Source organism: Hipposideros armiger, unplaced genomic scaffold (genome assembly GCF_001890085.2).
Source record: "Hipposideros armiger isolate ML-2016 unplaced genomic scaffold, ASM189008v1 scaffold_325, whole genome shotgun sequence".
Taxonomy (NCBI): domain Eukaryota; kingdom Metazoa; phylum Chordata; class Mammalia; order Chiroptera; family Hipposideridae; genus Hipposideros; species Hipposideros armiger.
In genome coordinates, this window is record NW_017731675.1 from 78,398 (window position 1) to 105,469 (window position 27,072).

Genomic DNA, 27,072 nt, shown 5'->3' on the forward strand with positions numbered 1-27,072 from the left:
ACCAGCCCATTCTACAACACTACCCACCCCCCACACCAGTCTCAAGATGGCTTCTTCTGTGTGTTCTTAGTTGTGGGACTTCTGTTCAGTTAGACTTCAGGTAATTCTCAATTATGATTGTTCTTAGTTTAGTTGTAATTGTGATTCGGTCATTAAAGGAGACAAGCATAGCATTTATCTACTCTGCCATCTGACTGGATTGTCAAATGCCCTTTATTTTTTACTACAGTCTAAATTTTATTTTTGTTAACAGATACATGGTTCTTTAGTTGATTAATTTCATATATATATATATATATATATATATATATATATATATATGGTTGTCAGAAAAATCATGACACATTTTTGCAACAAAAAACATAGAAAAAATGTGTCATGACTTTTTCAACAACCGTATATATCATAAAGTTACCTCAGGTTATTTGTTAATGTAACATGAAATTGCAATGCACAAGAGTGTTCCATAATATACATATATTTTTTAAATCATTAAAGGCATATAAAGATTGAGCTTATTGTTAAGCTTTGCAAAGTAAAATGTTACATGCAATATGAATGTATACATGAGAAAATGTAACTCAGCATTTACATGGGAACTATTACCTCCTTTTATATTTTAGGAGTCAATGTAGAAAAAACATTTTGTGTTCTAATCTTTATATTCTTACTAAATTTTTTGTACTTTTTAAATTTTAATTACTGAATGAGAGTTATAAAGAGTGAGCTATAATTTTGGATTTGCTATTTCCCCCTACAATTCTGTCAAGTTATTTTGCGTGTTGTATTTTGATTTTCCATTAATGAGTCCACACATTTAACATTTGGCTGTCTTCTTGATGAATAAATAGTTCCTTCATCATTAGAAAATTATCTATCTCTGTTCATACTTTTCTCCCTCAGGTCAACATTTTCTAATATCAATTTATATACTCTGGCTTTCTCATGATTCATGTTTGCATTTTATAACTTCAAATCTTAAAAAAAACTCTTTGCAACTTTATATTTAATGTGAATCTTTCGTAAGTAGTATATGATTGAGTCTTACTTTTTAATCCAAGATGATAATTACTACTTTTAAGAAGAGTATTCATTCTTTTTATATTTATAGTTATTGTTTATATGGGTAGAGTTAATTTTGCCATCATATTTGTTTTATTACTTATCTATGACTTTATCCCCCACTCTCCTTTCTATTTCATTTGTATTAATTTATTAGGTATTAGTATTCAACTGTATCTCTTCCATTGACTTAATAACTATAAATTTTTAATAAATGCATATAAAACTACTCTAGAGCTTATAACATATTTAGCTTATCATTGTTTACCTTCAGATAATATCATTAAACTTCACATATAACCTAAGAAGCTGACAACAGAGAGGTTAAATTAATTTCTGAAAGGTCTCTCAACTAGCTTATGCAGTGGTAAAGAATAAAACTCAAAATTTATGAACTCCATATTTGTTATCTTTTAACAGATTTCTATAAATTACATCACATATAGTCAAACAAAATAGAGAACTCACTGATGACCAGGTCTAGTATATAGATAATCAGTTTGCCCAAGGCTTGAATCATGCAAAACACTTGTAGAACATTTTTGTTTTAAGATAGGCTTAGTTTCAAAACTTGACTATGCCAATTGCTACAAGTTAACTATGAACTTGCAAAGGTTATCTTTGAATTTCATTTTACCTATCAAGAATCAGAGATAAGCAAATCCACTTCATGTAAAAATTAATTAAAGAAGAAATATTGTGAATAATATGTATGTGTATAACAAATTTTCAATTTTTTTCTAGACTTGTGATTTTTTTATTTTCTGTCAGAGGATTTAAAGTATCAGAAAAAAGAAATGCAATAGTGTGATTTTATTTTTTTTCATGTTTATTTGTAACCTGTTGTGAAGAAGATTTTATAGAAACAAGGCTTAAACCCCCATCCTGAAATATGGAATTAAATTTGTATATGGATTAAATATCTTTTTGTATGACATATAATTGAAAACTTACTATTGTTAGAAGAAAGTATCTAATCTGGGTTGATTTATATTTAGCATTATAATATTATAATAAACAGGTTTTGAATTAGACTGCCTATATGTTATTTAAATAATTTTGATTATTTAAAAATAGCAGAAAACCAATAACAAATACATATTGTTTTTAGTCAGAAAATTTGAAGTATCACAAATAACAAACACCAGCTATGTGTTGCTTGATATTTTTTGTGGGTAATTTTATATTTTCTCTTTAAATTTCATTAGATCAAAGCATTCTCAAAGTAGTTAAGCTCTAGCCAGTCACTTAGCTAATTGTTTATCAAATCCATCAATCTTTTCAACATCCATATTTTTCACCTGAATTAAAAGTAGAGGTTCTTTGAATCATTGTATGGATTTTCTGGCAATCAGCTAACAGAAAATATCCTAATTGACTCTGCTTAGTATTACTTTGTACATGCTATTGTCTGGTTTTCATTCCACATGGTTAATTTTCATATCAGACAAGGTCCAATCCATGGAAATAACCAATTATCAAGCACTAAACCATAGAAATATGTGCATCTATTATGAATTTGACCTCAAAGGCAAGGGAAGTAAAATAAAAAATAAATGAATGAACTCTATTAAAGGAAAAAGCTTCTGCACAGCAAAAGAAGCCATCAGCAAAACAGAAAGGTAACCAACCAAATGGAAGAAGATATTTGCAAACAACACCTCTCATAAGGTTTAATATCCAAAATACATAAAAATGTCATACCACTCAACAACAACAACAACAACAACAACAACAACAACAAAAATCCAATTGAAAAATGGGCAGAGGACCTGAACAGGCATTTCTCCCAAGATGACGTACAAATGGCCAACAGATATATGAAAAAATGCTCAACTTCACAGCTATTAGGGAAATGCACATCAAAACCACAATGAGATACCACCTCACACCAGTTAGAATGGCTATTATCAATAAGACAAGTAATAACAAGCATTAGAGAGGCTGTGGAGAAAAAGGAACCCTCATACATGAGAATGGTGGGAATGTAAATGGTGTAGCAATTATGGACAACAGTATGGAGATTCCTCAAAAAACTAAGAATAGAATTACCATTGACCCAGCAGTTCTTCTTCCAGGTACCTACCCAAAATTTTAAAAGCATTTATTTATAAAGATATGTGTACCTCTATGTTCATTGCAGCATTATTCATGGTGGCCAAGATGGAAAAAACTGAAGTGCCCTTCGAGAGATGATTTAAAGAAGATGTGGCACATATATACAATGGAATATTATTTAGCCATAAGAAAAGATGAAATAAGGGCATTTGTGACAACATGGATGGATCTTGAGAATATCATGGTAAGCAAAATAAGTCATTTGGGAAAAGTCAAGAATCATATGATTTCTCTCATATGTGGGATATAAAACTGAAAGCAACAAATGAACATATGAGACAAACAAAAACTGATAGACACACAGAACAACATGATGGTTACCAGAGGGAAAGGGGGTAGAAGGAAGTATAAAAGGGTACAAAGTGTCAAACATATGGTCACAGAAGGAGAGTTGACTTTGGGTGGTGAACACACAATGCAATACACAGGTGATGTATAATATTATAGCATTGCACACTTGAAACCTATATAATTTTATTAATCAATGTCACACCAATAAATTTAATAAAATAAACAAATATATGTTTTATGAGCATCATATATGCAAACAAAAAGTTACTATAAGATTCTCTTTTCTTAATTTACTTTAGCCCATTAACACAACCAGGTCAGCAGTGAGTGAAGTTCCCTGTATACTGCTCTAGGTACTTTTGACATTTCTGAATACTTAAACTGATAATTTAAAAAAATATCACTTGTCCCTTCTAAATCCACAGAAATTTGCAGCATCAAAACTCCAAATATGTTTGGCATAAACTGTTGGAAATGTATTTGGTGCAAAGAGCTGGAAAAATACTTTTCTAGAAGAATGAGTGTGGGATACGAGTTACAGTTGACCCTTGACCAATGTGGGGGCTTAGAGACACTGACTACCCATGCAGTAAAAACTCCAGGTATAACATTTGACTCACAAAAATTAATTAATAGTCGACTATTGAACAGAAGCCTTACAGATAACAAAAATAGTTAATTAACATGTTTTATGTTATATCTATTATATGTTATATGTATTATTGTAGATTTACAATACAGAAAACTAGAGAAAATAAAATGCTATTAAGAAAATCATAAAGAAGAGAAAATACATTTACAGTACTGCACTGTATATATCAATACTGTAAGTTTACATTTTCTATTTACAAAATGAATCATCTTTCATTATTGTCTTAGATGGTACTAAATACTATAGATGTGATACATTTGCTAACACTACACATCAAAAATGAAAACAATAATGTGAAAAAATAAATTAATATTTATTTATAGATGTAACAATTCACGCATTGATAAAGATGCAACAATATGATTGCTTTACGGTAGTGTAGCCTATACACATGAAGTAAATCATTATGAAATTTTATGGCATTTAGTATTACAGTCATTCAAAACACAGTATTAGAAACATTGTTACATTAAAAAATAGCACTTACCTGCAATGGAGGACTGATATGCAGTTTCTCCAGTTATGAGAAAAGCAGGCATACTGTAATTCTCTGAAAAGCAAAGTTATAAAACGTTAAGAAAACTAACACATTATGAATTTCATAATAAATATTATTCCCCTTATACCTATGTAAAGATAGGGTATCCACTTCAATACAAGCCCTGCACATGATGTTCTACATAATGAACACTTAGGCAATGATGACACAAAAATGTCCCACACGTTTCTTGCTGTATAGTTATTAGACTTTCACATGAAAATGCTCACACTCAAACAAAACAGGTAAATCCATTAAGTGTACAGCAAGATGACTGTTCACTATACATGAAATGGAATTAGATTGTCATAAAGGTCTTCACTCTCTTTGTCTTCACATTGAGTAGGCTGGGGAGGAGGAAGTGGAGGGGTTGGCATTGCTGTCTCAGGGGTGGCAGAGGAGGACATAGAAGAGAAGGCAGAGGAGGCAGGCACACGTGGTGTAACTTGATGGAAATTAATCAACTGACTTTTTTCTTTTTCATGTCTCTAAAAATATTTCTATATGGTACCAAGCCTTCTTCCTCCATTTGCTCTAGTTTCAGTGTCTGTATCTGAGAAGGGTCCATGTCATAAAAAGGTGTCAAAAGTAGTCTTGAAAAATCAGAACTCTTCTGCCAGACTGTCTAATGTCAATTTGTTTTCAGGCACGGCTTCTTCTACTTCGTCTTCCTCACCACCTGGTACAGGTTCAGAAGCACTCATTTTCATCAAATCATCTTCTGTTAATTCTTCTTATGTGGCGTTTATTAGCTCTGCATAAATTTTGAAAAATTATGGTAGTAAATGATAAAATTATACATATTTTATGCATTCATGGCATATCTATATTTTCTTAACTTTTTTATATTTCTAGTCTACGTTGTTTGTCATGAGTTTTATCAAATTGTCACAAATCTCCAAAAACTTTCCCAACATACTTATTGAAAAGTAGCTTTGTATAAGTGGACACACTCTGTTCAAACCTGTGTTGTTCAAGGGTCAATTTGTAATGCATATTGTTTGTATCTTTCTTTGTCTTTAAAAAGAAAGTTTCCTCTTTAAACTCTGAAAATGTTTGTGAAGTACTATAGAAGTTTACACAATAAAGGCCTTAATTAGAACCTTGTCCTATTTTCACACATAGAGATATGAGTCAATTGGAGGTACTCCCCTATTAACATAGCCACTGTTTGGCATAAATGCCAACATTTTAGTTGAGATTCTATTCCTTTCTCTCTTTAGAAAGCATAGTGCAGTAAAAATGACTGAAAATATTTGGAAACAGAAATGTCAGATTGTGACAAGAGATAAGTCCACAATATGTTTCTTAGATTCTAGATTCTTTGACTTTCAATTTAAAAGAGCTACAGAAATAAGTTTTCTTTTGGATGAAAACTGCATATTCATAGAGCTTAAAGTGCTATGGGAAATGATAGTACATAATCATAATAATATATGAGAACTCATTACATATAGGTTTTTTTGTTTGTTTTTTTAAAGATTTTTTATTGGGGAATTGGAGGGATGGGAACAGTGGTGGGGAATTGGGGGAAGGGGAACAGACAAGTCGTTGTCCTTTTGTTCTTAGTCTAGTTGTGGAGGACGTTGCTTCACTGGCCCAAGTTGGCACCATCATTGCGCTCTTCCCGGGAGAGGCAGATCAGTCGCGGGCTTCTGGACCGCCGCTCACGTTGGCTTGAGGGCCACTCACGCTGGCTGCTAGCTACATACCGTAGCCCATGGCAACCTACTGCCACAGGGGCTGCAGCCTATGCCGTCGCCAGAGACTCACGGCAGCCCAGCTCCAGGTTGAGCTGTTGTTCAGCATCTTAGCTGTAGAGGGCAGAGTCACTGGCCCTCATATGTGGGATCCGAACCGGGGTCCTCTGGCGTCCCAAGCCAGTGCTTAACCAACATGCCACTTGGCCGGCCCTACATATAGTTTTTGAAGAGCTTTCATATGCAGCCTCCAATCTGAGTAAACATAGGAAGAGTGAGGTTGTGGGATAAACTGACATTGTCTTGATTTTTACATATTTTCTTACCTTCTTTCCTAATGCAATTTTCAAATAAAGGTTTACTGTAGTTTTAGTCTGGTTTGTTTTTAACAAGTCTCTACCTGTGATTAGACCAATTTGGAAAGAAAGGCAAAATTAAATGAGTTGCTGCAGTGATATTTCCATTCTTTATCCATAAAACAAACACAAAAAGTGTTTTGTACTTAATGATACCATAGGGATCAGAGTGAAAAATGCATTCCACCTAGCAGTCAGTCATTCAACACCATTTAATCCTTGTAAATAAACTGGGTTCAACAGTGAAAAGAGAGAGACATGTGTGATGTGGGGTGAAGAGAATGATTTTCTAGAGAAGTGAGAAATTAATTTTCCTCAAATATGAGGTAGAGACAAAGCAAATAAGATCATTTAATATGGAAACTAAATAAATTACTTCAAAAGATAAAGTAAATCTAAAGATTGAGGAAATAGCCCTTTATGTGAAATATTTATTAAATACAAAGAGGTAAAACTGTGCAGAATGACACATTTTGCCTTATTTTATAAAGTTTACTTCTGCTTGTATTTAAAAACACAGTTTATTTTGTTTAATTTCATTTCTATATTTTTCATATTTAGGCACTCACATTGATATAAAAACTACATTATTATAAGATGTAAAATGAAAAGATGGAACTATATCTAACAAACTTGGTACATAGGCATTTGGTTAAGATGAAGATTTGGTTAGATTTCTTTTTAGGATTAATTAGGATGAATCTTTATCTTAGAAGATACCTATAACTCACATCTCTTTCCTTGGCATTTTATGTTATTTTAATGAATGTGAATATTTGTTATTCTCCCTTTTTTACATACCAGTACTTCATATAATTTTAATGAATTAAATGACTACATACTTATGATTTCTAAGAACCTCCAGATATATAACATTTTATTTACAAAAATTTCCATAATATGGAAATAAGAAGAGTAAGAAACATATGCAAATATAATTTTTGAATTTTTATTTGACCACCTGTGGACACATAAAGATAACACTTTCTGATATTTCATATATGTGTTCCACTAATTTGCCTTCATTACCTGGTTCTTAAAAAAAAAAAGAGAGAGGGTAGTAGACTATTACTTGATTACATAAAAATAGCACATGCAAATCAAATCAGTGCCATTTTTTCACAAGAGTGCTATAACTACTGTTAGGGTAATTGTTGGAAATATTGTGATTATTTTATATGATAGAAGTAAGTTTCCACATCATCATGATATTTTTATTTTGGCAGGTATCAGACATTTAAATGAAATGGATATATATACTTTATGTAGGTATACAAATTACATTAACCTGACAAGTTTAGAGGAGACCTTGAAAAAATCTGACATTAAATATGATTATAGATTTAGAGTACAGAAGATGGAAGCATTCATATTCAGGGAGTATGTTCAAATTTAAGGATCAGGTTTGAACTTGTAGCTTCTAGACCCATTCATTTTTTTCCCCCCCACAACTAAACATTGAATACTGGGAAAGCATGCCAGTACTAAAAGTTCACATAATATGTATGAGAAGAAAATAGAATCTACCTTTCTCAATATATGAGGATGAATATACATAAAATATAAATGAATATGAAGCCATTGATTCAAAACTTTTGCATAAGTTTGAGTCTAGGACAGGTGTTGGCACACTACTGCAACTAGAGCCAATCCAGCCTGTTTTTGTAAATAAAGTTTTATTGGAATAGAGCCATGTTCATTTATTTACATATTATCTATGATTCCTTTTACTATTAGCAGCAGAGTTTAGTAGTTACTCTACATAGTTATAGAATGTACATCTGCAAAACTGAAAAAATTTACTACCTGTCTTTTAAGAGAAAGTTTATAGACTGAATAACTCTTGAATTATTTTGTCTTTTTTAAAACCTAAGTAATTGACTCTATGCTTAGCTTTAGTATAATTAAAAATAAGTTTAATAATATAATAAAATGGGAACCAAATGTGGATTAAAATTCCCATGCCTTCACCAGAGATTTTCCAGATAAAGAAATAGCAACTGTTTTTATGAGTTCATGCTTAAATAGCATTGCATTAAAAATCAATATTGCATTGATTACTTTGGTTTGGATACTTGAAAAGACTTACTAGATTCCACAGTGTATGTCCACATAAGTCTCTCATAAAGTTATGAGGTGCAACAATAGAAAGCACAGGCAGGCATGAGAACTTTTCAGATGTATAGGTGAGCTCCTTGAGGGTCTTTTCTGTCACCCAGGATGCGTTTGTTGGGAGGAAAGCAACTTATTGCCTTCCCTCAAATAAAGCATAAAGTTAATAGTTGCTTGTTAACACCTAAAGAAAATATGTCTATCTATAAGAGATTTTCATTATAAAATTATTTGAACCTCCAGAGACCAGAAGCCACAGCTGCAAGTTCACTATGTATCATAAGAGTCTTTCAATTCTAAAAAGCATAATTCAGGGTGATATAAAACTCTTAGCTACACAGATCTCAGAGAAAACCCAGTAGTTGTTTAAGCAGTGATAGTAATACATAAAGTTGTAACCTAGAGGAATTAATTCATTTAAATCATGTAAGAATTTCATAATCTCTATGAATAGCCCTAAAGTCTCTTCTAGTTTCAGAAATCAGTTTAACTTTTAAAAAATTAGAGTATTCATATTTACTAGTGTGTGTGTGTGTGTGTGTATTTTTAAATAAGTATTATTTATTTTAAATGCCCATCTCTGAGGGGTTTTCATTAAATGCCCCGTTGGTGCATTATTGTTGCTAGTCCTTGATGATGTTCTGAATCTGAGTCTTTTTATGGAAACAAAGAATATCTATTAAAAACACATTATGTACAGAAACACTATCATCCTATTTTGGGGCCTTATATTAGCTGTGAATATGAATGCCTCCCTGCTCTGACCAGTAAGTATTTCCTCCTGTGAATGTTTTAAAAGTCTAGCATAAATTAATTCAGCTGTAGCTGGGGAATTATAAAACAATTCCAGGAACATTATTTCTTTTCTTTCACTTTATTATTAGCATCATTTTTGTTGATATTATCTCACCATAACCACCATTCCCAAGTACATGGAGCAGCACATTTGCTTGCCTTCAAACATGAAGCAGAAATATCTGAGCTTCTCAATTTTTTTTTTTATGGTTTACCACATCATTTCTCCAAGTGCAAGTTAAACCAAAAAAGCACCGATGAAAGCTCACAGAGATAAAGATTTCCCCTTTTGTGAGAACTCTGTTTGTTGAACATGTATTTCTTGGTTCTCAGTATAAGGGGGAAAGAACCAACATTGCCTTGCAAAAAAATACTTAATATTTTCTATGTCTATAGACATCCTTTTAATGGCTAGTTCTCCAGGACAAATATCTGTCCAGTTAGTGGATTCAAAATAATTACCTTGTTCACATATCTTTGATTCAGATAAAGTTTAGTATGCATTTGAGTATGACAAATCTTTAATAGCCATTCTTTCAACCTCCTTGACATGAAAAATAAATACCTTGCTATATAACCTAAAGTGAATATAATTTTTAAAAGTCCCCCTGCTCTCTTTTGAAATGATTGCCAAGTTCTATAGGAAAATAAATTTTCTTTCTCATTCATAATTTAAGATTTTTTTCTGCTTTATTATTACTTTTTAAAATCATGTTCAAGCAAATGTTTTTACTTAGTAAATAGACACTATATGTTAAGATAAGAACACTAATACAATCATGGATTTTTTTACAGCGAGAAAAATTTCCTATTTTCATATGGGAGAGATTTTTAAATGATCTTGTGAGCTACTTTTATGGCCCATAGTTACAGAATCAAATTTATTATGTGAAAATATAAAAGTTATTGTAATTCAAATATTAAGACATGTGATTATACATGAATATGGCTTTCATTTTTCTTTTGTCAATAATCCTCTATGTAAATTCTTAAAACAATTTGTTTCTTCTGCATATCAACTCTACTATATCTATTATTTTTTCTCTGCTAGAATTTTTATTGGAACTGCATTATCTGAGGTCTGATATTTAAAAAGCAGGTTTAAGATGCCTTAAGATCCTGCTCACTTTAAGAATGTTATGAATTTAAGTTACATGCTTTGTTTTCAAGACTCTTTACAGATTCCTTTCATGTTTTTCCATTATCAGTTTGAAAAATCTTACTCTCAGTAATATGTCCTAGCAATTCTAATTGAAATGTATATAATTCTACCATTTGAATTTTTACTGAATACCATCTTATAATGAATAGTTCATAGCATGTATAAAATAAAATGTGGAAAAACAAATAGAGATCCCAATTATCCTTTTATATCTTACCCTGTTTTTTTGTTTTGTTTTGTTTTGTTTTTGGAGAATTCTGAAGAACTTGTAAGGACATGTCTTTTAGGAAAAAGAAAAATACATAATTTGATATTATGAGAGAAAATAGACAATATTAATTCAAATAAATAAAATGAATAGTTACTTCCTCACACAGACATACTTCCACTTCCTCAAGAATTCTGATTGATTTAGCTTATTTTGCTAGTAAATTATGATAATTTTACATTAGTTTCTCTAACATCTTTGGCTTTATTTTCATTCTGGAATGATTTCAACGTTAACTCAAAATATAGTTTAGAAACGCATTATTTCATGTTATGACTGGCAAGTTCGATATGATGCTTTTTTAGCAGATGAACATGTGATCAATATGACTGTGCATCTCTAACCTATTTTGTTACTTAGCAGAATTGAAATATTAAATTATCCCTAAAACTACTTGTGCACTGATTAGATGAATCACATTTAAGATTGTTGTCATTGTTTTTGCCATCCCCCAATTAGCACACCTCCAGTTAAAACAACCACATCAACAATGATTCTGATTCAAAGTGACTAACCATGAAGGATGTTATTTCATGCGCCTCCCATAATGGGACCTCCAAAGCCAGGTCTGGTTTGATGGTTGGTTGATTTAGTGTTTCAATGATAATAACATCAAACACATAGTTCCCTGCATCTCTCTTGTCTGGTGTCCTAAGTGAATCATTTTTGCCCTCAGCCTGGATCTTCTCAAGTCCCTCATGATGGCTGAAGCAGAACTTGTTCATACACAACTATGTCTAGAGGCAGGGGTAAGAAAATGATGAACACGTGTTCCCTCTACCTGTGAACACTAAGCCAAAATACCCACATACTTAATGAGTCAGAATTGGGTCATCTCCTTCTTAATAGGTAATAAGCAAGGGAAATATCAATACAACCACTATAACTAGATTTTACCTAGTAAACATGACCTGTTAGTCTTAGAAAATTATCATCTTTGGAGGTATCTAGGACAGAGATGGACATCACAATGAAACCAGCACTCTATATCTAAACTAAGGAGGTTGGAGTCAAATGAATTTTGGGTAGAATTATAATATTATTTTCTTTAACAGTCTACTATAGTAATAATTCAAATTAATAGCATAATTATGCCTAAGATTTACTCATATAGATGGTCTGTGTATGAGTTGTCTATGAAATTTAAACTACCACACATTCAGAAAACTTACTGTTTAAAGAAATCCAAATCCTCCTTTAGAATTGGGAAACAATCCCATTTTACTTTGCATAATCTGATGCAATACATGATAACTTTAATCCATTTTCTAAAAGCCAGCACTACAGATTTCTGAGGGCTTATCATATCTGTGCTGATCTTGTCTATTTGGGGCCAAATATGTCTGTTTTGAAAATTTTCAGCTCATTATATTTATAGACCCTCGTACCTTCCTATTGCACCCAGAAACAGACATAGTGCTTCATTTTCTAGCTAAGTATATTCTCCAGTAGAAATATATTCTTCCTTAAGCAAAAAAGATAATTAATAACTGGCTTAAGCTTACATTAACTTTATCACTCATGTAACATTCACCTTTTAAATCAAACTTATGGTAAATAAATTCTATTCATTTTATACAAACAAAAAATGAAATTAAGTAATTTCAGGCTATTTTTCTTATAGCCTAGTTTGTTAATTTATTTTGCTTATTGCCCTGAATAAAATTTCTTAGTAAATAATAAATTTTAGTAGGAGATTTTACCATTAATAATATCGCACATGGAGGTACACTAAGCTTAACAATAACTCTGAAGATTTATTTATATCTAATTTACAGAACAGGAAAATGAGTTTCAGAGGTATTAATTACCTTACCCAAATTTGCACAGCAGGCAACTGGTGTATCTAGACTTCCAAACCACAACTACTTGACATCAAACCCACACTTTTTCACACATGTCTCTAATGGGAGGAGATATTGATAAAAGTCCAAGAGCTAAGTAAGTGGCGAAACACTGTAGATTAAAGCTTCTCTTGGTGTATTTTTTTGGATATTAATAGCTTCCATTATGATGATTAAATGGTTCAGTGATCAAATTAATTGGGAATAGTGGACTAAAGCATGCTAAATTATTTTATATCAAAATTTCTCAGAGATTTTGATATAGTTATATATATTATAGCTTTTGAAACTCCAAGGCAACAATACAGAATTATATTTAGCAAAATAATTTCATCATAGCATTTTTGGATGTTCATTTCTTTGTGGTCCTTGCACCTTAATCATTTAAGAAACAGAATATATATAACATTACCTGTCAAACTTTTAAGATATATATGTATATATATTATAGTAAATTGTATATTTACCATATAAGAATAGACAAAATTGTTTCTTTAATTGTTTCTATCCAGCTTTAAAGATTATTAATTTATGATAGGTCCCCTAAATTCTTTCTCAAGTTATTTTTGTAGAAAACACCAGAATTCTATTATTTCATTCATAAATATTTCAGAATAAAATTTTTGTAAAAAATATCTTATATCCATAATATCATTATCATTATCAAGTTAAATAATTAATCTCTTATTATCATTAAATATGTAGTCAGTTTATAAAATGTCTAATTAATTAGTCATATATGAATTCTAAAATATGTTGAATAGGCATTATATATAAGAATGTTTCAAAGTCTCTTATATGCTATGTAAGTGCTAATACAGTAGCATAAAAAATAGCAAGCATTTACTAGACATATTAACAATCTATTAGTGGCAGACAATAAAATTAATGTGAAACTTGCCTTTTCTCCTCAAGGAAGATAAAAGTGAATATCAAGTGTGTGGTAATGCAATGAGCATTCAGAAGATAAAATGATTGCCAAGAGCTAGAGTACCCAGCAACTAGTACTAGCTAGTGCATCTAGTGTAGTTTCTTGGAGAAAGTAGAATTTATTTTGAATATGCAACAAAAATTATTCTCCCTGATGTCTATGTCCAATGTATACTGCTTTTAATTTCAAATTATAATAAACCTGTACGATTTTATCTTGTCCAGGTTACTACCATTTAATGACTCAAATATAAATATTATCCTTTAATATCTGCCTGATAGTATAGATTGCAGTGAAATAAAATATTTTTTTCACTGTAACAAATTTCAAATGTTTAATTTTTTTCAAAACTTATATTAATGTAAATAAATTATATTTAGTCCATCTTCAATATTTGTGCATCATCTTTATAGAACTATGCTTTCAAAATACATTTTGTAAAAGATCAATTTTACAATTAAAATATGTATTAAAAGTGGGGGAACATTAAAGAACATTAAATTCATCAGAAATATATGTCATAATGCTGAGATGTATGCTGTTCTTTATCAAATTAACTATATTTGTATTCAAAATAACATGGCTTTTAACTAAAGACAATTATTCCTTGTCCATTTCAGTGATTTCCTGGATCCAAAACAAAATCTGTGTCTTTATTTCTTTGAAAACATCATATGTTGACCATCCTTTCACTGCCATGGGATGATTTGCCTTCTCAATCCAGTGGATTTTAATAGGAACTTGCCACATTCTCCAACAAGTTCTTTTCACACATTTCATCTGCTGAGCCTGACACAAATAGTACAGGGTCTTTTATATGAAAGAGATCTTGGTTTGTAAGTTCATGCTGCCACTTTGGATGGTGCAGTGGATAAGAAATACAAATGAGACCTCGAACAAAATCAACATCATCAGCTGGCTCAATGTGACACATTACAGAAGCAGCTGCTCTTGAGCCCATTGAACAGCCCCCAAGGAAAACACCTGCAAGCTTGTATTCTTTAGGTAACTTAAAGCTGATTTATATACCTTAATTCTATGTACAATATTAAGGCCTTTACAGGTAATCCCCAGGCAAACAAAAACATGAAACGCAAGATGGGACGCCAGTGACAGCAAATGAGGAAGATTCATAGCTCCTGATGCTCCATGTGTAAAGACTTATTCCATATGTTAAGCTCTTATTAGGTACCAAACAAACAGCATCTAGTAACTACTTTTCAAAAGGTATTTTTAATTTAACCTCTGTATGACTCATTTTCACTGTTGAATACAAACTTAAAGTGCATTCATTTGAGAAGCAAAAGACATCTCCCAGGGAAAGGAAAGTGTCCAGGAGCACCTAACCATCCTCACTCCCTTCAGAGAGCAAAATACCACGCTGGAAATGACTGCCTCACCCTACCCACCAGAGTCGAGATATTTTCTAAAAGGTGGATTTCTGATGGCCAAGACATGGAAACAACCAAAGTGTCCTTTGATAGATGATTAGAAAAGATGAAGTGGTACATATACACAATGGAATATTACTCAGGCATAGGAAAAGATGAAATACTGTCACTTGCGACAACATGGATGGATCGTGAGATTATAATGCTAAGTGAAATAAGTCAAACAGAAAAAGTCGAGAATGATATGATTTCACTGATATGTAGGGTATACAATAAAACTGAAAACAACAAAGGAACAAGACAAACAAATGAAGAAACAAAAACTCATAGACACAGACAATAGTTTAGTGGTTACCAGAGGGTAAGGGGGGAGAAGGGTGGTAGATGAGGGTAAAAGGGATCAACTATATGGTGATGGAAGGAGAACTGACTCTGGGTGGTGAACACACACACGTGATATATAGATGATGTATTACAGAATTGTACACCTGAAACCTATGTAACTTTACTAACAATTGTCACCCCAATAAACTTAAAAAAATATTTAAAAAAAGAAAAAAACAGGTGAATTTCATCATGACACACACCTACATAGTCTATCATTTAGAGAGCTTTAAATAATAAGAAAAAACATTATCCTTTTCTTTGCTCTTCATTACTTTATGTAGAACCTGATTTCAATATGGTAATTATTTTCTTTCTGCCTGAGGACTCTTCTGAAATTACTTGAAGTAAAGGTCTACTGGTAATAAATTACTTTAACTATTGTATGTCTGAAAAAGTGTTTACTTCGCCTTAGTTCACCAGTGTTTCAGTCTTTTTTGGTTTGCTGAAAGTTTCATTTTGGTAGGTTCCAATGCTATGTCTTCAAGTTCGCTAATCTTTACATCCTCAATACCTAACTTTCTCTTAATTACATCCAGTGGATTTTTCATTTTAGACATGTAGTTTAAACATTTAGACATGTTTAGATGTTTGATCTGGCTCCTTTTTTAAAAAAAAATCTTTCTCTAGTTAGCATACTTAATCTTTCCTCTAGCATCTTGAGCATATGTAGTTATAACTATTTTAATATCATTTTCTAATAATTCTATTATTCCACTCCTGTGTCATTTTTAATTGATTTTCTCATTATCATAGACTGTATTTTCCTCCATATTTATATGCCTGGAAATTTTTTATTAGATACTAGACATTGTGAATTCTACCTTGTTGTAGACTGGAGATATATATGTAGTATCCCCGTGAATATTCTTGAGCTTTGTTTTGAAAAGCAGTTTCAAAGCAGTTAAGTTACTTAGAAATTGTTTGACCCTTTTAGTGTTTTGTTTGTTTGTTTGTTTGTTTTACTTTTAAGCTTTGTTACACAAGTCCCAAGTTGTGTTTTGACCAGAAATAGTTTATTCCCCACTACTCGGGCAATATCCTGCCAGGCACTCCAATTCTTTATGAATTATGACTTTATTCACTTGAATTGGTGGGGAAAAAACTATTCCTGGTCCTATGGGAACCCTTGAGATTATTCCTTCTGCTTCTTTTGTGTGATTCTTTCCTGGCACCTTGTGGTTTCCTGACAGGTGTGCCCCTTGCTGAGGACTTGAGGGGAACCCTTTGCAGATCACTTCGGATCTTTTTTTGTGCAGTTCTCACCTCTCCCACCTCTGTCCTGTCTCCAGACCCCCAGCCCCTTCCCCTCAAACCAAGGAGAATCAATGCTGTGCCTGAGTTTCTCTTCCCAGTTTGTTGACCAGAAATCTCTCCAGAAATTGAAATAGGACAATCATAGGGCCCACCTTATTTACTTCCTGTCCCCCAGGAATCACTAATCATTGTTTTTTGTTGCTTGATATCCAAGTTACTTAAAACATGTTTCATATACTTTCTTCAGTTTTCCGGTTATTTCAGGCAGGACATTAAATTGAATCCTTGTGACTGCATATTTACTGAAATAAGTAGATGCACAATTCTACTTATGCCCAAAAGATAATTGAAAGCAGACTCATACTTACAAATTTTCAAAAGGACTTCTTTTTTCCTTGCCTGTTTAAGTCAAAGTAGGCAAGCTTACTTGTTGCCTCGATGTGCTATCGGATCAAGTGCTTTCTTCCATTAATTCGCAGAGGTTAGAACTATTCTAGGTTCTTAGTTTTATAGTGAAGTCTCACTTTCAATTGCCAACTTTACCTATGTCTAATTCAGGGACTGGCAAACTTTTTCCATATGAGATCGGACAGTCCATATTTTAGGATTTGTGTGAGGGTGTCACATATAGTCTAAATTGCACATTCTTCTTTTTCTTCCTCCTTAAAACAAACAAACAAACACACAAACAAACAATTCTAAAACTGTAAAACCTATTATAGGGCACATGCTGTAAAGAAACAGGAGGCTCGCCATTTTTACCCTGTGAGTTGGAATTTGTTGGCCCATGGTTCAAAGTCTTACTGCCTAACTTTACATAGATATGAGAACCCAAGTCTAAAAACCACTGAGGCCTTTTCTGATTTTGATGAATACTGATATCTCAACCTTCACTAATCTCAGTAATTCATAGGTTTTCTCCTAAATTTCCACATATGTCCTCAGTTTTCAATTGAGAAATCCAAAATTTTCTTCAGGAAATCTGTTGCTTACAGAGCCAGAAAAGTCTCTTTTCTCTTTGGATCTACTACTGTATTGTCATTGGGTAAAATGGACTATATAAAGAAAAATAAGAAAACTTCTACTAGTTTTTTTTTCTTTCTTTCTTTTAATTTATTGGTGACCTCTTTAGTTCTATTCTCTGTCTTTCTTTTCTTTTCTCTTGCTAGATGTGACTTCACTGGATGACCACCATAGGTTTAATTGTTCATCAGACATATTTTGTTTAGTCTAAACAACTTCTGGTTTGTTTCTGGGGTAGGGGTCAACATTTATAAATCAGAATATTTCTCACAGAATTTTTGATTTCCAACTTTTCTCAGCTTACATGGCAATATTTGACCCACATTTCTTCTTAGTAAAATTGTCTAGAACTAAAATAAATCACCACATGTTCCAATTTATGCCACACCAATCCCCACTATGTGTGTTCATGCCTCTTTATTCATTTTCCTTACATATCCAGATTCTCTAGACATATGAATTGGTTAACAATGCCTGCCCATTCATTCTGGGCTATCTCAACCAAACTCACAGGTGCAAGAATCAGAGTTAGTGAACACTGATGCTGTAAAATCTACATCTTTAGCTCCATTCTTTCTGTGCTCCAAATCCAAGTATTCTTGAATTTATGTGACTTTTCCAGTAAGACATTAAAACTGGACATCTACAACTAAACTTCAAATTTCCAAACTTTTTGCTCTTCCATCTTTCCTATTTTTAAAAAGGCATTGCTCCATCTATGTGTTTACTCAAGCCCATAATTTGAAACCCTATTAAATGTTTTCTTTCCTTTCCTTACATCCAATTAAACATCAATCTTTATTGATTATGCCTCTTAGAGTCATTTCATTTGTTCTCTCTTTTGCATTACAGCAGCTGACACAGTATGCACTGAATATTTCTCTCTCATATTTTGTAATATATTCCCTAATCAATTATTTATTTCTTAAACTCACTAACTGCTTCCTGCATTGCCTTAGAATTATTGCGTTGTCAGAAAAGTAATAATGCATGTTTGCAATAGATGGCACTAGTTCATTTTTGGAGGTACTAAAGTCATTCACATCTATGTTATTGCTATGTCATTTGACAGCTGACAGTTCTATCTTCGTTCTAAAAAAAATTGATCAATTTGGTTGAGTTTTGGAGATTTTACAACAAGTTGAAGATGGAAGACCAAACTGTACATTTTTGCCATATTTTACTGTTTTACTCCCATAAAGGGAAGAACACGCATCAAGCTTGTAAAAAGTTGCATAAAGTTTACAGTGACAATGCTCTACAAGAACATCAGTGCCAACAATGGTTCATGAAATTCTGTGCTGGTGATTTTGATCTCAACAATTCTCCTCGGTCAGGGAGGCCCACCGAGGTTGATGATGACAAAATAAAGGCATTAATCAAGTCAAACCCATGTTACATGACACGAGAGATTGTAGGAACATTGAACACCCATCATTCAAGCATTCATGACCACCTGAAGAAGCTGGGATATGTAAGCAAGCTCGTTATTTGGGTTCCTCATGAACTCAAAGAAGTTCATTTGACGGCGCGTATAAACATCTGCAATATGTTCATTAAACGTGAAGAAAACGATCCTTTTTTGAAGTGACTGATAACGGGTGGTGAGAAGTGGATTGTTTACAACAATGTGGTGTGCAAATGGTCTTGGTCCCGATGTGATGATTCACCTCAAACAACATCGAAAGCAGACATTCATCAGAGGAAGGTTATGCTCTCAGTGTGGTGGGATTTTAAAGGTGTCGTGTTTTTTGAGCTCCTACCAAGGAACCAAACAATCAATTTGAATGTGTACTGTCAGCAATTGGAAAGTTCGAATGACTCCATCATCCAGAAACATCCAAAGCTTTTTAATTGTGAAGGAGCTGTGTTCCATCGCGACAATGCAAGACCACACACAAGTTGGATCACCCGTCAAAAATTATTGGAGATTGGATGGGGTGTGTTGTCACACCCACCACACTCACCTGGCCTTGTGCCATCAGACTTCACTTGTTTTGTTCTCTTCAAAACTCCTTGTGTGGTATAACGTTCAATTCAAATGAGGCTGTAAATCAGCACCTTGTTCAGTTTTTCGCCGATAAAGACAGGTCCTTCTATGAATGAGGAATTATGAAGCTCACTGAAAGATGGCAAAAGGTTATCGAACAAAGCAGGCAATATATCATTGATTAGTCTTTGTTCTTTATATAATTAAATGACCTTTGAAAAACACAGACAAAATATGTCATGACTTTTCCAATAACCCAATATTTCAGATTTCTCTGAGACGAGGGTTATCTATTTAATGTTCTAGGTCTGTTAATATTTAGTACATTGCCTGCAGTGAGCTTATGCTGGGGTCAGCACAAAAATGACATAGAGTTCCTTGTAAACCACATGTCCTTTTACCTCTGTGCTTAATTGAAGAGCACTATCATTGTGTAGAAAGCTATTCCTTATCTTCCTCATTTGGCAGAAAATACCTTAATTTATTTTTCCCTTCTTTTGGAATAATTTTCCTGTAACCAACCCTCTTCATTCTGTGCAAGGTATCTTTCCTTTCTGTCCCTTTACTATTCTGGGCATTTTTGTATCATTATGCCCATGGAGCTGAATTGCCTTTTTGCTTTATAACTGCCTCTCTTTCCATGCACTGAACTTAATAAGACTATACACTGGGCCTTCTCTTCCTCTACTTCAGATGAATAATTGGCTCATATAATTGCTCAACAAAGTATGAGTAAATGAATTATTGAATGTAAATTGTGATGAAATAAATAACCTTTGCCTATGTTTAATCCATATAGCTTTGCAATAAGTGCATGATTGTACCAAATGAAGTTTCAAAAACCTCACACTTTTATAAAATCACCATTGCAGAGGGTAAAAAACGTACTAAACAAACAAACAACACAATGGCACAGCACCCATCATTCATAACAGATGGCAGGTAGAAATAACCAATATGGTCGAAGTGGTATTTGCTGGTTGAATAACATCACACATCACCACAGTAGACAACTCCTATTCCACATTTGATTTGTGTGTATGTTGGCTTAATTATGAAGGTGTCATCAGGGGAAAATGAAGAGAACCAATGGAGGCCATCCAATGTCATGCTAATATCAGAGAAACTCAAAACTTTGGTAGTAAGTCAGTGCTGATGTTGAATTTTACTGAGAAGTAAACTTCTCTTACATTTTCAATAAATGCGCTTCATTGAATTTCTTTTTTACTAACTAGAAAGTCTAAATGTTGATTATGGTACAATATGTTTATGATTTTTGCAACAATATCCTCCTTAATTCACTTTAATGAGTCAGAGTTGCTGAAAATGCAATTAAAATGCAGAAACATACAGACATTATTCAGTAACTTTCATTCTGCTGGCCAAGATGAAAGATAAGGTTCACTGTGGTTGATATAACAGGAAAATTTTTCAGAATCAGCTTGCCGGTCTGGCATATTTATTGTAAATTCACCTCTGTGTGTCCTGATTTGGGTGTTTTGCCCTCTTTAGTGGTTAACTATCTACTACCAATTTCTCTGAGGTGAGTATGCTCCAGATAAGCCTGTCTCTTCCAGGAGTTCAAAAACTCTAAGGATCAGAAGACTCACCTCTCACATTTGGACATGGGAAGAACAGTGGAAAGTTTTGCAAAAGTCTAAGATGGAATAATGGATTAGAATGAAACTAAAAGTTTATAACATATTTATACATTTACTCTTACAGAAAAAAAATAAAGTTTACTTTTGAAGACTATGACTTGCATTCTGCTAGAGGCTAGCTTGTTAAGATATTGGCATTTCAAAGTTATCCTGGACCTTACTTGCCTTACTTCCTTGGTCTGTCTACCCATTTCTTCCTTCCTTCTTTTTCCCCTTCCACTAGTTCCCCTTAACAACTTGCTTCATCTTCACTATCCCTCATTTTACCCAAGTACAGTTGACTCTTGTACAACACAGTTTGAACTGCATGAGTCCACTTATATGTGGAATTTTCATCTTGTAAACAGATAATGTAAACTTATGGTATTGATAAATACAGTACAGTACTGCAAATGTATTTTCACTTCCTTATGATTTTTTTAATAGCATGCTATTTTCTCTTGCTTACTTTATTGTAAGAATACAGTATATAAGATATAGAGCATACAAAATAAGTGTTAATCAACTGTTCATGTTATCAGTAAGGCTTCTAGTCAACAATAGGCTATTAGTAGTTAGGTTTTGGGGGACTTAAAAGTTATATGAGGATTTTAGATTGCCTGGGCTGTCAGCACCCCTAACCCCTGCATTGTTCAGAAGTCAACTATACTATTAATATGGCAGATGAGGTCTCCCAGCACATCTTTGGAAATAGTGAATAAAAGACAGTTAAAATCTCCATATAATAACTTTAAAAGAATATGGAGTAGAAAGACAACATGGACTAAGTAGGAATATTGATTCAAGGAAGGAGTGAGGAGGTAAGTGGACCATAAAAAATTCTCTTTTGAATAAGCTAGTGGTATTTTAGCAAAATAATTTCTAATTTTGTTTCTAATTTGCTTTTGGTATTGTAATGTGATGCTCCTCTCCTGCTGTAAATTGTTTGTAAAACTATTTCTTACCTGGTCCTCTGCAGGCAGTCTTTCCAAAAGTTTTTAAAGTATAGTATTGTCCAGATCAGTGTTTTCAACACTTCTTCACTGTTGCCCTGCTAAAAAGAAAAAATAAACAAATATAATTTAAATTTCACAAAAGAAATGAAATATTAAAGGAAACGATTTTGTCAGGTAGACTTGAGCATTAGAGACTTATGAACCATTGTATTCTCTAAGAATTTTTTGGCCCCAACAGTCAATTTACATCCACTTAGAAGAACTGTCACCCAGTTCTTCTAAGAAAATTCATTGTCTATATGGTCTATAAGCACAAAACAAACATTACATATGAGACAAAGAGGTGAACCATAAATGGACTGTATTTCAAAAAAGCAAGCATTCAAACAGTAAGTGATTAAGTGCATTATGCCAATGTTTGGCTCCTATAGATAAAATTCTTAAGTATTCTTATACATTGATGACTACTTATTAAATTTATATTTTATAAGATCTTGATAAGTGAATTTTGTAGCCATAGCGATAGCAGTGATTTTTTTCTAAAATGTATATATACAGAGGGTGCCAAAAGAATGTACACACATTTTAAAAAAGGAAAAAAAAACTATTAAAATTGTAATAATGTATACTGATAACAAAGATGAATACATGTCATGTTTGACTTCTGCAATCACAAGAGTGGTTAATCAAAGTGTAATTTTAATACAGTTTTTTTTCCTTTCTTAAAATGTGTATACATTTTTTTGGCATCCTCTGTATGTATGATTTTTTTAATTTAAAAATGAAGGCGGTAAAAAAAGTTTGAATATAATCTTCTCTCTAGGGTTGGAATCTCTTACATTAAAAAAATGTTGTTATCATTTAAAAAACAATATATATAAACATAAACCAGACATCCAGTTTCTTTCTTAATTATAGAATGTGGGATGAGTATATTAAACAATTCTAGTAAGCACCTATATTCACCAGACTCAAAGAGTGGGAAAACAACCCAAATGTTTATCAGTTCATGAAAGGATAAACAAAATGTAGTGTATCTGTACAATGAAATATTTTTTAAAAAGTAATAATTTTATATGCTATACAATGTGCAAACTTTGAAAAGACTGTGCTTAGTAAAAGAGATCAGGCACAAAGGTCACATGTTGTATGATTCCATTTATATTTTCACATTTCCATTCCACTTAATAACTTCACTTGTATGTGTGCCTTGACTTTCTGTTTTGTCCAGAATAGGCAGTTCTTTATAGAGACAAAAAGTAAATTAGTGGTTGCCAAGAGATCGGGGAAGGGAGGAAAGGAAAGTGACTGCTTATAGATAAGAGTTTCTTTTGGGGATGATGAGAAAGTTCTGGAATTAGTGGTCAAATTCACACAACCTTGGAAATACTAGAAAAAAACATTGAATGTTGCATTATAAAATGGTGAGTTTTGTTTGTGAACTACATCTCAATTTTTTAAAACTAAGAAAACACCTGTTTTCAATAAACATGTATTTACTTATTTAGATATTTTAAAAAATCTCTTCAAGGGTATGATATTGTATAGTTTTTTAGGTATTATTCCCTGAATATAAGTGTTAGTAAAGGAAATAAAAATTATAAACATAGAATTGCATTCTATATCTATCTATCATCTATCTGTCTCTTTCTATCTTTCTGTATGCCTATCTATCATGCATAAAATATGAGAAACCACAATCATGTATTCAGTAACTTTGAGAATCCATGATCTGGCTATTTTCACATTTGTATTCCACTTAATAATTACTTGTATGTGTGCTTTGACTTTCTCTGCTTTGTTCATCTTTAGCCACTCATTGTTCCGGCATTTTAGATTTCTGTAGACTGCAGATATGATGTCTCATCGTCTTATCAGTTGAAAAAGAAGCTTTATGCAAATCAACATTCCTGAGATTTGTCTTTAGGGATCCATTCCTGTAATTTATATAAAATGGACTTCTGGTAAAATGACATTTAGAAATACTCACACATATATCTATTTCAAGTAATAAGTCAAGTTTTACTTATGTAATGTATTCAATGTATCCAATCACAAGAAAACCATAAAAGTGTAATCTCAGAAATAACTGCTATTACAATAAAGTATTCTGCCATAAAACAATACACAGCAAAAATATAAAAGCATAAAAAGTATTGTGCTCTTGATGCCTAATTTACCAACATTTCAGGTCAGCAAAATTTTTGAAGATTCATTCCTTTTTTAAGTTTACTTTCTAACAAATACTACTTAGACTACACTAGACCAAAATGATATACTATTTCCTGCATGGTCATAGAGTAAGTCAAATAGAGGAAAGGATATACTTAAAAATGAATAAGTGATTTGCCACACAGTTTAATGGAAACTCTATATACACATTAGTGTGAAGTGATTGTAGCACACATACCCATTCATTTCTCAGATAAGTAATGTTGTGGAATATCCTTTCTTTGTGGGTTCTCTTTTTCTCACAAAATCTGGAACTATAAAGGAGGAATATAGATTGGAACCCATAGCCTATGATCCGTTTGCTCCCTACATCAGGGAACACCCCTGGCACAAAGAAAGAAGTTAAGTCATTTGATTGAACCTCCTGTCCATGTGGTAACTGGACTTTTGATGAAATAGACAATTTTTTTTTTTTGCTAGAAAGAGGGTACTTATCAGTGAATATTTTTAACAGGATGATCCAAGTTAAGAATTGCTTGCAGAAAATAAACCCAGAAGCTAAGGATTTAAGGGTATGTATGGCTCCCTAGGAAATGTCGTGTAAGTTCAAGTATAGACAGGTTTTATAAGCTAAATGTTTCCTGACATCTGAGGTAATAACCCATATGCTTCACAAAGAGACTTCTTTTATTCTGGAGCAGAATTCACGTCTAAGGCAGGAAAGGACACGGAGAGCCACCCTCGATCTCCAGACCTCTCCCTGCTTTGTTTGTTCCACCTATTTGCCTAAATCCTTGAAGTTACTAATACATTTGATACCAGCTGAGATCTCTCCATTGTACCAGTCTGAACTGACAACCTCACCCTTAGTATAAACTCAATACAAAATATGTATAATTAATGTTGAATGCAAATGTTTCAATTGTTTTGTTTTGGTCATCATCTAAGCTTATCAAAGAAGCAGAACATAATAACTTTCCAATATACATTTTTGCCAAAGTCAAGTCCAATGTATGATAGATAGCTTAAGTACTAATACAATTTTTCATTTTTTCAACAGGTTTAGTTACAGAATATGTGAAGTAAGCTTCAGAGAAACTGGAAAGAGGGGCTAGAGCAGAAGAGGGAAATAAAAGTGTGTCAGGTAATAGAATCATTTGATGTTGAGTATTTGTTTAATAAATACTTTTAAAATGATATAAGGAGATCAGGTGAAGGACATTTAGGGGTTAGTCCTAGACTATGAAAGTATCTGTAATTGGTAATGTGCTGAGATATTTGTTAGGTAGAACTGACAATGACAGTACAGTAACAAAAGAGACACAAGAAGCTGTCTATAAGTAGAAGTAGCAACAGGTAACATTATCAGGTGCTTTCTGTATTTGAACACATTTTGTCCTCACACAAATCAATAAGGTAGACAGCCACTGTTCTCTTTTAAACATAAAAATATTATGCTGAAATGCAGTTAAACAACTTGCCTAAATTCATACAGCAAAGAAGTGTGATGTGGCTGCACAAAACACTTTTAAAACTACTTGGCTCTGAAATATGATAGACTGAGATTAACAGTTCAGGAGAAGATTAAAACAATATTGAACATTTGGGTGGAGTGTCTAATAAAAAATATAACGAAGAAAATATTATTTGGAAACACAGTTATCAAGTTAGAGAAAAAATAGATGTAAGTACAAATTAATTATATGTTACTGATGATTTCTGACTTTTATGGTATGAAATTATGATATCCCTTATGCAGGATTTAATTCAATGAATGTACAACTTTCAAACATTTGTTAATATCCTCATCATCTGTCATGCAATGGGCTTGGTACACAGTAAAGTATTACCTTATCTAATATTATCTATTTATATATTCAGAGAAAGTTAAGTTTCTTCACTTAGAAATTAGAGAGTTATTTATTTACACAGAAAACTAGAAGTAGATCTATAATAGATTTATTTTACATTATAATAGCTAATAAAATATTTGACATAGCAAGCCCATATATTCCACCAAAATAACATTGATATTTTAGTGGCATTTATTTTATTAGGAGAATATTATATATATAATATTATATATGACATATGTATATGTATAAAGGGTGCCAAAAAATGTACACACATTTTAAGAAAGGAAAAATCTGTATTAAAATTGTAATACAATGAATGACGCTAGCATTCATTTGATTAACGCCATCTTTTGAGCAAACGTCATACTACACATTGCTACCGTATTTCAATTCAACTTCAAAAAGTAATATGCAGAGGGCCGGCTGAGTGGCGCATTGGTTAAGAACTGGCTTGGGAAGCCAGAGGGCCCAGTTCAGATCCCACATATGAGGGCCAGTGACGCTGCCCTCTACAGCTAAGATGCTGAACAACAGCTCAACCTGGAGCTGGGTTGCCATGAGTCACCAGCGATGG

General features: G+C 32.6%; 1 pseudogene; it reads right to left on the reverse strand.

Moving 5' to 3' along the window:
* Nucleotides 1-14,429: 14,429 nt before the first annotated feature.
* Nucleotides 14,430-15,087, reverse strand: LOC109392333 (testis-expressed sequence 30 protein pseudogene; annotated as a pseudogene).
* Nucleotides 15,088-27,072: the final 11,985 nt, after the last annotated feature.